This window comes from Mesoplodon densirostris, chromosome 3, assembly GCF_025265405.1.
Source record: "Mesoplodon densirostris isolate mMesDen1 chromosome 3, mMesDen1 primary haplotype, whole genome shotgun sequence".
NCBI lineage: Eukaryota > Metazoa > Chordata > Mammalia > Artiodactyla > Ziphiidae > Mesoplodon > Mesoplodon densirostris.
The window spans coordinates 136,290,354-136,303,364 of NC_082663.1; positions in this window are offsets into that span (position 1 = coordinate 136,290,354).

The following is a 13,011-nucleotide window of genomic DNA, read 5'->3' on the forward strand; positions in this document are numbered from 1 at the left end:
TGGGTCACAAATCAGGCCTTGGTAAATTTAAGAAAGTTGAAATCATATCAAGTATCTTTTCTGGCCACAATGCTATGAGACTAGATATCAATTACAGGAAAAAAAAACTGTAAAAAATACAAACACATGGAGGCTAAACAATACACTACTAAATAGCCAAGAGATCACTGAAGAAATCAAAGAGGAAATCAAAAAACTAGAAACAAATGACAATGATAACACGATGATCCAAAACCTATGGGAATGCAGCAAAAGCAGTTCTAAGAGGGAAGTTTATAGCAATACAATCCTACCTCAAGAAACAAGAAACATCTCAAATAAACAACCTAACCTTACACCTAAAGCAATTAGAGAAAGAAGAAGAAAAACAACAAAAAAACAAAGTTAGCAGAAGGAAAAGAATCATAAAGATCAGATCAGAAATAAATGAAAAATAAATGAAGGAAACAATAGCAAAGATCAATAAAACTAAGAGTTAGTTGTTTGAGAAGATAAACAACATTGATAAACCATTAGCCAGACTCATCAAGAAAAGAAGGGAGAAGACTCAAATCAACAGCATTAGAAATGAAAAAGAAGAAGTAACAACTGACACTGCAGAAATACAAAGGATCATGAGAGATTGCTACAAGCAACTACATGCCAATAAAATGGACTACCTGGAAGAAATGGACAAATTCTTAGAAAAGCACAACCTTCTGAGACTGAACTAGGAAGAAACAGAAAATAAAAACAGACCATTTACAAGCAGTGAATTTTAAACTGTGATTAAAAATCTTCCAACAAAGAAAAGTCCAGGACCAGATAGCTTCACAGGCAAATTTTATCAAACATTTAGAGAAGAGCTAACACCTATCCTTCTCAAACTCTTCCAAAATACAGCAGAGGGGAGAACACTCCCAAACTCATTCTACAACAGACAAAGATGTCACGAAGAACGAAAACTACAGGCCAATATCACTGATGAACATAGATACAAAAATCCTCGACAAAATACTAGCAAACAGAATCCAACAGCACATTAAAAGGATCGTACACCATGATCAAGTGGGGTTTATGCCAGGAATGCAAGGATTCTTCAATATATGCAAATCAGTCAACATTATACACCATATTAACAAATTGAAGAATAAGAACCATGTCATCATCTCAATAGACGCAGAAAAATCTTTCGACAATATTCAGCACCCATTTATGATAAAAACCCTCCAGAAAGTAGGCATAGAGGGAACTTTCCTCAACATAATAAAGGCCATGTATGACAAACCCACAGCCAACATCGTCCTCAATGGTGAAAACTGAAACCATTTCCACTAAGATCAGGAAGAAGACAAAGTTGCCCACTCTCACCACTATTATTCAACATAGTTTTGGATGTTTAGCCACAGCAATCAGAGAAGAAAAAGAAATAAAAGGAATCCAAATTCGAAAAGAAGAAGTAAAACTGTCACTTTTTGCTGATCAAATGATACTATATAGAGAGAATCCTAAAGATGCTACCAGAAAACTACTAGAGCTAATCAATGAATTTGGTAAAGTAGCAGGATACAAAATTAATGCACAGAAATCTCTTGCATTCCTATACACTAATGATGAAAAATATGAAAGGCAAATTAAGGAAACAGTCTCATTTACCATTGCAACAAAAAGAATAAAATACCTAGGGATAAACCTACCTAAGGAGAAAAAAGTCCTGTATGCAGAACACTATAAGACACTGATGAAAGAAATTAAAGACGATACAAACAGATGGAGAGATATACCATGTTCTTGGATTGGAAGAATCAACATTGTGAAAATGACTAGACTACCCACAGCAATCTGCAGATTCCATGAAATCCCTATCAAACTACCACTGGCATTTTTCACAGAACTAGAACAAAAAATTTCACAATTTTTATGGAAACACAAAAGACCCCGAATAGCCAAAGCAATCTTGAGAAAGAAAAATGGAACTGGAGGAGGCTATGGTAATCAAGAGAGTATGGTACAGGCACAAAAACAGAAATATAGATCAATGGAACAGGATAGAAAGCCCAGAGATAAACCCACAAACATATGGTCACCTTATCTTTGATAAAGGAGGCGAAAATATATAATGGATAAAGACACCTCTTCAATAAGTGGTGTTGGGAAAACCAGACAGCTACATGTAAAATATGAAATTAGAACACTCCCTAACACCATATGCAAAAATAAACTCAAAATGGATTAAAGACCTAAATGAAAGGCCAGACACTATAAAATTCTTACAGGAACACATAGGAAGAACACTCTTTGACATAAATCACAGCAAGGTCCTTGTTGACCCATCTCCTAGAGAAATGGAAATAAAAACAAAAATAAACAAATGGGACCTAATGAAACTTAAAAGCTTTTGCACATCAAAGGAAACCATAAACAAGACGAAAAGACAACCCTCAGAATGGGAGAAAATATTTGCAAATGAAGCAACTGACAAAGGATTAATCTCCAAAATATACAAGTTTTTTGTATAGCCCATGCAGCTCAATATCAAAAAAACAAACAACCCAATCCAAAAATGGGCAGAAGATCTAAACAGACATTTCTCCAAAGAAGATATACAGATTGCCAAAAAACACATGAAAGGATGCTCAACATCACTAATCACTAGAGAAATGCAAATCAGAACTATAATGGGGTATCACCTCACACAGGTCAGAATGGCCATCATCAAAAAATCTACAAACAATAAATGCTGTAGAGAGTGTGGAGAAAAGGGAACCCTCTTGCACATTGGTGGGAATGTAAATTGGTACAGCCACCATGGAGAACAGTATGGAGGTTCCTGAAAAAACTAAAAACACAACTACCATATCACCCAGCAATCTCACTACTGGGCATATACCCTGAAAAAAACATAATTCAAAAAGAGTCACATACCACAATGTTCATTGCAGCACTATTTACAACATCCAGGACACGGAAGCAACCTAAGTGTCCATCGACAGATGAATGGATAAAGAAGATGTGGCACATATATACAATGGAATATTACTCAGCCATAAAAAGATATGAAATTGAGCTATTTGTAGTGAGGTGGATGGACCTAGAGTCTGTCATACAGAATGAAGTAAGTCAGAAAAAGAAAAACAAATACTGTATGCTAACACATATATATGGAATCTAAAAAAAAAAAAAAAAGGTTCTGATGAACCTAGGGGAAGGACAGGAATGAAGACGCAGACATAGAGAATGGACTTGAGGACATGGGAAGGGTGAAGGGTAAGCTGGGACGAAGTGAGAGAGCAGCACTGACATATATACACTACCAAATGTAAAACAGATAGCTAGGGTAAGCAGCTGCATCACAGGGGTAGATCAGCTCGGTGCTTTGTGACCACCTAGAGGGATGGGATAGGGAGGGTGGGAGGGAGATGCAAGAGGGAGGGGATATGGGGATATATGTATACATATAGCTGATTCACTTTGTTATACAGCAGAAACTAACACAACAATGTAAAGCAATTATACTCCAATAAAGATGTTAAAAAAATAAATAAAAATATATTTATAAAAAATAAAATAAAATAAAGAGCAGCACATGGACTTGAAATCAGTATTCTGGATGTGGAAGAGGGCAGGATTCAATCATGGCTGTTTTGCTGGTTCTCTTCTTTGAGAAGGAAGTGAAAGGATCGCATCACATGGCAGAATGTTTATTGAGTTATAGTTCATGTTTTCTTCTTTCTGTTTGTCTTATCATGGCACCCAGACCAGGTAGCGGGACTTCTGTGCTCCCATGCTTCTGGGGAAGTTTGTGTTGCAAAGTTAAGAGAAGAAGTTGTCCTCAGAACATTCTTAACTTCTCTTTTCCAGGATCTTGTACTTGTTTTCAAATTTGGAGGGTGGCAATAAGGGCAGAGAGAGAGCAGTGTCAATGCAACAGAAAGGTTAAAGCAAGAGAAAAAAAGATGAGATGCCCCAAGTATGGGCAAGGAGATGGAGATAATCCACAAAATTGTGGAGACCTCTGCCCTGTGGGGTTTAAGAGATGTGGTCTGTTCTTGGAGAGGGGTACGCCTACCTGGGGGGACCAGATGAGTTGGAGATCCCACCTGGGTAAACAAATATTCTCAGAACAAGCTTGGCACAAAAGCAACTGAGACATTTGTATTCAAGAGACCCCACTCTCCCCACTCAGGTTTGGTAATGGAGATTTCAGTGGAGGCTGTGATGGATTAAAAATAAAGGAATATTTCCCCCACTTTCTGGCAACAACTCATGTCTCCAAAACTTGGATGTGACCCCTGGGAAAGGGAGGGGAGCCTCCCAAAATGATTGAAATTTACTTTACCTACAGCCTCCCAGATTATAGGTTTACAGTCTGATTTAGAGAAAATGAAATACTTTAATATTTTTTACATTTGCCTTATTGTTTAAATTTTATTTCCATTATAACTGTATGAAGTATTGTGAAGGGACTCAAAAGAATGATTTCTTGCCTCAGTGAAAGTCCTATCTAACCTAGAGATAATACTTTGATTTCTCTTTTTTTATTTTTTACTTTTTTATTTTATTAGTTTCTGCTTTATAACAAAGTGAATCAGTCATACATATACATCTGTTCCCACATCCCTTCCCTCTTGCGTCTCCCTCCCTCCCTCCCACCCTCCCTATCCCACCCCTCCAGGAGGTCATAAAGCACCGAGCTGATCTCCCTGTGCTATGCGGCTGCTTCCCACTAGCTATCTATTTTACGTTTGGTAGTGTATATATGTCCATGCCTCTCCTTCGCTTTGTCACAGCTTACTCTTCCCCCTCCCCATATCCTCAAGTCCATTCTCAAGTAGGTCTGTGTCTTTGATTTCTCTTGATGATGAAAGGTATTATAGCCAAATAGAAAGCAATGTGACTACTTGCCTTGTCATTTTATCTCTCTGTGTCTTAATTTCCTCCCCTGATAAATAGGGGTAATAATGACATAACTTCACAAAGATTACTGACAGAATGTGAGATTCCCATGCAGATGGCGATATTAAATTTGTAATACCCATGGGATTTGTAGCATTTATTTAGGATATGGGTTAAAAGCTTGGCTTCCAGGATCAGAACATCTGGGTTTATGCCCTGGTTTATGCCTATGTGAGTCTTTGTAGTTCTGGGTAAGCTAATTGCCCTCCCAAGACTTTAACTTCTTCAACTATAAGACGGGAATAATAATAGTAGCTAGTTTGTAGGGTGGTGTGAGAATTAAATAATATAACCCATGTAATGTTCCTAGCAAAGTGCTTGGTACATTCTAAGTGTTAATTATCTATTATACATTGGGGAAGTTGAGATAAAACATTTTACAAAATTAAACACATCATATAAATGTTAAGCCATCATTAAGTACTTGGTATTTCAGTTTATTTGAAAAGAAATTTTCCCATTTTTTAAAAGAAATTAAACATCTGGACCTAAAATATATATAATTATAACAACAAAAGGAGAGAAAATATTTATATCCACAGATGGGAACTATTACTTATTTGGGTCCAAAAATAACCCAACACCATGATATAACTCAGATCCATAAATACTCATGGGATGATTAACCGATGCAGAGTTAAAGTACAGTACTCAAAACGTCTTTTGTGCACATATGTCTGAATATGTACATCTTTAAAATGAAACTGTTTTCATTAATTTGCCAGGCAGCCGATACAAAGGTCTAATCAATAATTCATCTTGGCAAAGAAACTCATTACTCAGCCAAGACTATGATGAAAATCCTGTCAGGAAGCCTTGCTTTGGCTAAACAAAACAACTAAATTAAGTGCAAAGTGAATAATCCAACTTTCTATAAATCATTCATTTCAGGATTAAACATTATGTATTTCTCCATTAAATATGCATCCCAGGCCTGGACATGTATTTACTTCTATATTGCTCGGTCCTGAGGGATAGCCAACACAGTCTTCTTGGAGTCTCTTTGAAACTACCAGCCCACTGGGCAGAACAAAAGCAAATAAAGGAGAGTTTTGGAGAAGCCAAGAATTGAGAACCAGAAGTCCTCAAAGCCAACCTTTCACATAATCTGGGTATCCCCTCCATCCCTACTCTGAAGGCTGGTCATCCTCTTCTGTGTAAACACTACTGTGAATGGGGGGTTTACTACCCATTTTAGTTAAAAATCTTTCCATTTCAAATGGCAGAAAACCCAATTCAAACTAGCTTAAGCAAAATGGGAATTTATTGCTACATATCTCGGAGCATGAATAGTCTAAGTCCATACTTTAAGTTTTGGCATAATCAAGACTTAACCAATGTCACCAGGGTTTGTTCTTTTTCCCCATATTTATTCTTAGCTCCTCTTTCTCTCAAGTAGACTCTCCTTGTGGTGGCACAATGGCAGCTGCAGCCTTCTGTTCCCTCCTTCAGGGCCAGCAGGTAAAGATAATCACCCTGGATAACTCAGAATTGTTTCTTTTTGTCTCTAATTGGCCTAACCTGGGGCTTTTTTTTATTTTTTATTTTTGAATATCACAAACTTCAATCAGAATACTTTAAAAAATATTATTCTGCATGCACTTAACAAATCTCACATAAGACAAGAATCCAGTTGACTTGTTCACATATATTTAAAATTGTTAAGTACAGGTAACCATGAACACTTCACTGCATTAATCTGATGGCATCCTACCTCTAAGCACACGTTCATGTAACACTACTAGTAATTACCCTGGAGCAGAGGCAAAATGGAGATGGAGGAATCTTACAAAGCAAGTTTAAGGGATTAAACAGCGTTGTCATCGTCATCATCACTACTGAGGACAAAGCTGCTGCCTGTGGACAGGGGTCCTTCCTCCTTAACATTCCCTAAATCACCCACAGTCCCTCTCTCATCAGAATCTTCAAACAACTTGTCACTGGCATCATCATCAAACAACTTCTCGTTGGAATCATCATCTTCGAACTTTTTTTTTTTTTTACCACCAATAAACAAAGATTTATTTGGAAATTTCCAAACCTGCCAGAAGTGGCACTTGCCAAGCCCTAGGCCCACCCTCCTTACCAAGCTCCAAAGGACAATAATAGTCCTTGCCATGTCTCCCCTGCACCTACCCCTGCCCACACACACCCATGCCTCAGGGCACACCAGAGAACTAGTGTGCCCTCCCTCTAGGAGGCGTTACCCCTGGGCCCAAGAGCTGGGGTGGCAGCCCTCTGGCCTCTCAGGAGATGATGGAGGCCAGAGCCGCTTGCATAGATTGAGAAAAGAAAATAAGGAAGGAGACACCAAGTAGGGCTCCCTGAAAAACCCCAGCTTACCCTTGTACAAAAAAAGCGGCTCCCGCATAGAAAAACCTGCTCCACAAATAGCGTAAATACCCAAGAAAGGAAAAAACAACAGCAGCAATCCATCCCTGCTCGGTGGATTGAGAGGGGTGGGGTAGGTCTAAGCAGTGTTCTGATACCCCAGGCTCAGTTTACGTGCCATGGTTGTGGGGGGATGAGTCAGCTGCAGTGGAACTATAATGAAAGGGAAGAAGAGAGATATCAAAGGAATCAGTCCAAATGGAAAAGCAGAACAAATGAATGTTTGGTGACCAAAATCCTACTCTCCACAATATTCACCACTGACCATTATTCTAAGTTGTTCTAGTAAAGCATTCCTTTCATTAGATATAAACTGATTTTTGGAATTTCCATTCCCAGTCCTAACTTTGCATTCCAGAATCACACAGAACAAGACTACTTCCTCTTCCCAATGGCAGTCCTTCAACTGTTTGTATACAGACATCAAATCCCCTTTGGTCTAGTCTCCTCCAGTTTAAATATATCAACATACCAGGAAATAGACTTTTTGGATTGAAAATAAATCAAGGTAGCCTATTAAGTAGACACTAGAATCTTATTGTGGAACTAAATATAACTTTTTGTTCTGTTTATCTTTGTTTCAAAGAAAATGATAAATTTGACAATGATTGGCACTGGCAAGGCTATTGGTGAAATAAACACTTTCAAGGACAATCAGTTGATTAGGTAATATTGATTAGATAATTTAGGCCAACCATCCAATTGATGACACAAAAAACTTGAACAAAATATTTTAAAATATTCTTTCAACTACCAAAGGGCTAAAAAAACAATGAAAAATCATTAGGCCTAAAAGTAAAGAATATGCTAAACCAGAGAAGTAAGTCTAGAACTCAAAGTTTCTTTTGCCATAAAGGCATTTTCCAATCTGGAAGGGATATCTGCAAAGCTGTGGTTTGGGCTGCCTGATGAAGTTAGAGGAAAAGTGTCAAGGTCTAGAATTCACCAAAGTTAGGGACTTCGATAAACCACTATCCAATATAAGCTAGGACAAAAAGGGCTATACCCTCAGGATAAGGATGAACCTGTTGTCATATGGGCTTGCAACCTCACACCAAGTGATCTAAGTAATCCGTAAATCTTCAAGCATTGAACTTGAATTTTGGTAGTCCTAGACTGGTGACACACAAAATGCCTGGCAGAAGCAAATTCAAAAGGTTCTTTCTGGAGAAGATCACATTATACTGGGACTCAAATTATTTATACCAATAATTTCCAAATGCAATAATCTCCATACAATCAAGATAGCCAGGCATACAAGAAATTAAGACAACATGAGTAAGAACCTAAGGAGACAAAGGACAACAGAAACAAAGCTGAAAAGACCTCAAGTAGTGGAATATATATATGTAACTAAATCACTTTGCTGTACACCTGAAACTGACACAATGTTGTAAATCAACTATACTTCAACAACAACAACAAAAGACTAAGCCAAAACACTCTTAAAAGAAAACTTTGGGGTATATTTTCATTACCTTGGATTTGGAAATGGATTCTTAAATAATGACACTAAGATAACAAGCAACAGAAGAAAAAATTGACAAAATGAACTTTATCAAAATTAAAAACTTCTGTGCAAAGGACATTATCAAGAAAGTGAAAAGACAACCTACAGAATGGGAGATAATATTTTCAAATCATGTATCTGATAAGAAATGAATATCCAGAATATATTGAATATAAAGAATTCCTACAACTCAACAACAAAAAGACAAACCCAATTTTAAAATAGGAAAAGGACATAGATATTTCTCCAAAGAAGATACACAAATGACCAACAAGCATATGAAAATAGGTTCAACATCATTAGCCATTAGTGAAATACAAATCAAAACCAGCAGATACCACCTCACACCTACTAGAATGGCTAAGGTTTTTTTTTTTTTGGTTTCTTTTTTTTTCATTTTTAAGGAAAGTAAAAAGTGTTGGTGAGGATGTAGAACAATTGGAACGCTTGTACATTGGGGGTGGGAATATAAAATGGTGCACCCCCTGAGCCAAACGGCATGGTAGTTCCTCAAAAAGCTAAACACAGAATTACCATATGACCCAGCAATTTCATCTCAGGTATATACCCCAAAAATCTTAAGCAGAGACTTTAACAGATACTTGTACACCAATGATCATTGCACTATTATAGCCAAACAGTGGAAACACCCCAAGTGTCTATCAACAGATGAACGGATAAACAAAACACAATGGAATGTTATTCATCCATAAAAAGGAATGAAGTTCTGATACTTGCTACAACATGGATGAAACTTAAAAACATTACACTATATGAAAAAGCCATACAAAGAAGGACAAATATTATTCCACTTATATGAAATATCTAGAATAGGCAAATTCAGACAGAAAGTAGAATGGTGGTTGTCAGGGGCTGAGGGAAGGGGTAATGGGGAGTTATTGCTTAACTGTTACTGACTTTCTGTTTGGGATGATGAAGAAGTTTTGAAAATAGATAACATACATAATTTTGTACAACATTGTGAATGTAGTCAATACCACTGAATTGTACATTAAAATGGATAAAATGGCAAATTTTATGGTATATATGTATTACCACAATTTTTTTTTAAAAAAGTAAGAATCCAGGCAGAAACCAGAGCATTTTCTTATAGTCTTCATCATTTGGTGGGGGTAGAAAAGCCCCACAATGAACCAAGATAGATAAGATGGATTTAAAATTCAAATAGAAAATTACCCAGCATACTTTAACATAAACATTCAATACATTGTCTAATTCCACATTCCTGGTGTTTTTAAATCATGATTCAAGTTTGAAATGATGCCCTTGCCATGGTCCAAGAATCTCCATCATACTGGAAATCCAAAGGGGTGGCTGGTACCAAAGACACAAATGAGAGGCAGGAGAGGACAGCAAATGACAACTGTCAACAGATGTGCAGAAGCCACAAGAGTGCCAGCATCACCTTAGAGGAATTTAGGATGGAAACAGGATTAAGCCAAAAGCCAAAACTTAGAGGTGTTCATGAAAATTAGCTGTGAACCAGGAGCAATAGCTGAGAGTAAGAACCACAGATGAAGTGGGCAATGCCCTGGGGTCAACCACAGTTGACCACAAAAGAGCAAAATTAGAGCTGAGCACAGGGCCCAGAGACAAACAAAGATAAAGCAGGGTCAGAGTTCAGAAAAGGATGGCAAGGCAGAGGGGTCAGGAATCGGGATGGCTAATAGGAGCACTGTTTGATCGTGAGCTTCTGAGCCACCTTCAAAGCGTCTGTGCCCCCTGCTTCAGAACTCCACCAAGTGAGGTTATAAAAACGCAAGTAGTAGGACCCAATTCCAGACTCATTGAATCAGCATCTCCTGGGGGTTGGACCCAGGTATATGTATTTTAACATGTTCCCAGATGATTCTTAGGCTCTCTAAAGTATGAGAACCACAAATCATTCACACAGCTTCTGAGATAGACTGGAAGCCCCCAGATTCAACATGATGCCCAGGATCTATCCTCACTGGGGGCTATGCAGGTCCTGCCAGCAAGTTTTAGTAAACATAGACTCTGAACTTGCTGGGGCTGGAGAGGGAACTACGACAACAGCACCAACTATTTATGGAGCACCCACCCTGTGCCAGTGCTTTCCTAGGATTGCTACATTTAATGCTTACTTATGAGGAGGGTCCCATTATTATTCCCAATTTACAGGTGATGAAACTTAGACTAAGAGAAACCAAATGACTTGTCCTGGGCCACCCAGCCAGGCTAGAGCAGCTTCAGGTTCTGGGCCAGTTTGACTCCAAGACCTGTGCTCTTTCCATATACCAACGTGTTACAGAATTTTTCAACCATTGTTTTAAAAAGGTGGTGGATGAAGAGGAGATTGTAGCATTAGTTGTTGCTGAGTCTTTGGTTAATTAAAAACTTATTTCACCATGGCATGTCCAGGGCGTTGTGGGGAAGCAAGACCCTGCTGTCTTTTCTAATTATCTTGATCCCCCAGTCAGAAGGTATTGTCAGGTTGTATAATCTCATTCAGTCTGTTTTTTGTTTTTTTTTTCATCTCAGTGAAGAAGGATCTGAGATTAAGTTTAGGAAGAGATTGAAAACCAAAGCTCAGAGGAACAGAATAAAATGATGCAGAGGCATCCTGAATCAGGAGGAAAAAAATGATAGGACTTTGTTGATGGAGCTGCTGAAGGAAGATAAGATGCTGAAGGCATCTCAGAGGGAAGAGCAGGGGGAGGGAAAGAGAGCAGAGCCCAGGGAAGAGAGATACCGGGTGGAGAACAGAGATAAAAGGCAGCATAAGGGCAAGGCCAGGGAGGAGGACGGCAGGCTCTCCAGGCCACTTCCTTTCTCTTTCTGTTTTGTTTCTGTCTCTCAGGTTATATCTTCAAAGGGAGGGAGGAGGCCATTTTGGAGCATATGTTAAATGTTCAATCCTGATCATTCAATCTCTATGCCTGAAAACATAGCCTCATTTGTTGGTAAATTTAAACTCTAGTCTCTTCAAGAATGTGAGGCTCAGGCCCAAAGACCCTCTGGCTTCACGTCCTTTACATTCCCCCCACTCTCATTTCCAGGTCTGTTGTATTCAGACAGACGTAGGCAGGGAGAACACCTGATTTTACTGAGGTTATTAGGGGGAAACCTACAACTTCCAGCTGAATAGTCCTTTCCACCTCACACACTAGTATAATCATTGAGAGATCACCACGGTACTTTATGTGTCTGGAGGGGCCAGGGCACAGGGGCTAAGGCCCTGGGCTTTGGAGCTGCTCCAGAGTTTGAATCCAGCTCGACTGCAGACAAGCTACTTTTTGTATCTGAGCTTCCATTTCCTCATCTATCAAATGGATAAAACTGGCACCTCCCTCATAGAGACGTTGCTATGATTAAATAAAATAGTGCATTTAAAGTGCTTAGGGTAGTGCCTGGCACACAGAAGTCCTGAAATCATGTTAGTGCTGACTGCTGGCCCTGTGAGTAGGTCCAAGTGCAAAGCTAGGTGCACATGGCAGGCACCCCATGAAGATGATATTGACTCCTGGATTGAGGACACTTGATTCTAGTTCTCATGACAGAGGGAACCTGGAATGTCACTGGACCTCTCTGTGCTTCCCTTTTTCTCCTTTATAAAATGGAGATGCACCCTTCCTCTGACACAGACTGCTATGTGTTTGAAAATGCTTAGAAAAGTATGAAACAGCATAGAAACACAGAAGTGGTCATTTCCATAACTCTAACACTGCATTTTTACCAAGCTGACCACTCTCCACTCAGCTTACAAAGTTTCACGGTAGCTAAGAATTTTCACTCTAATTGGCCATCACCTCCTAGGGCAGAATGTTTCCACCCCCATCCTGCATTGACGCCGGACACTTGCATCAAAGGCACAGTTCCACAGCTTCCAGGAAGCGTGCATGCAGAATTCCAAACTTTCATTCTTTTTTCTCTCTTCATTCTTTTTGCCTCTCAGGTACATTAGAAATGATTCAAATTTCTGTACTATGCATATAGCATAATAAAGACGGAAATGGCTTTGTAGACTGTAAGCTGTCTGGGACCAGGGACCAGGCAGGTCTGTCTAGTTCATCGTTATACCCCAGCACCCAACACGGCCCTTTGGCCCATAGGAGACACCCAATATGCTTTTGTTAGATGAGTGAATGTGGTAGAAATCAAGACTGTTTGCCCAATAGCCATTCCCAGTTTCT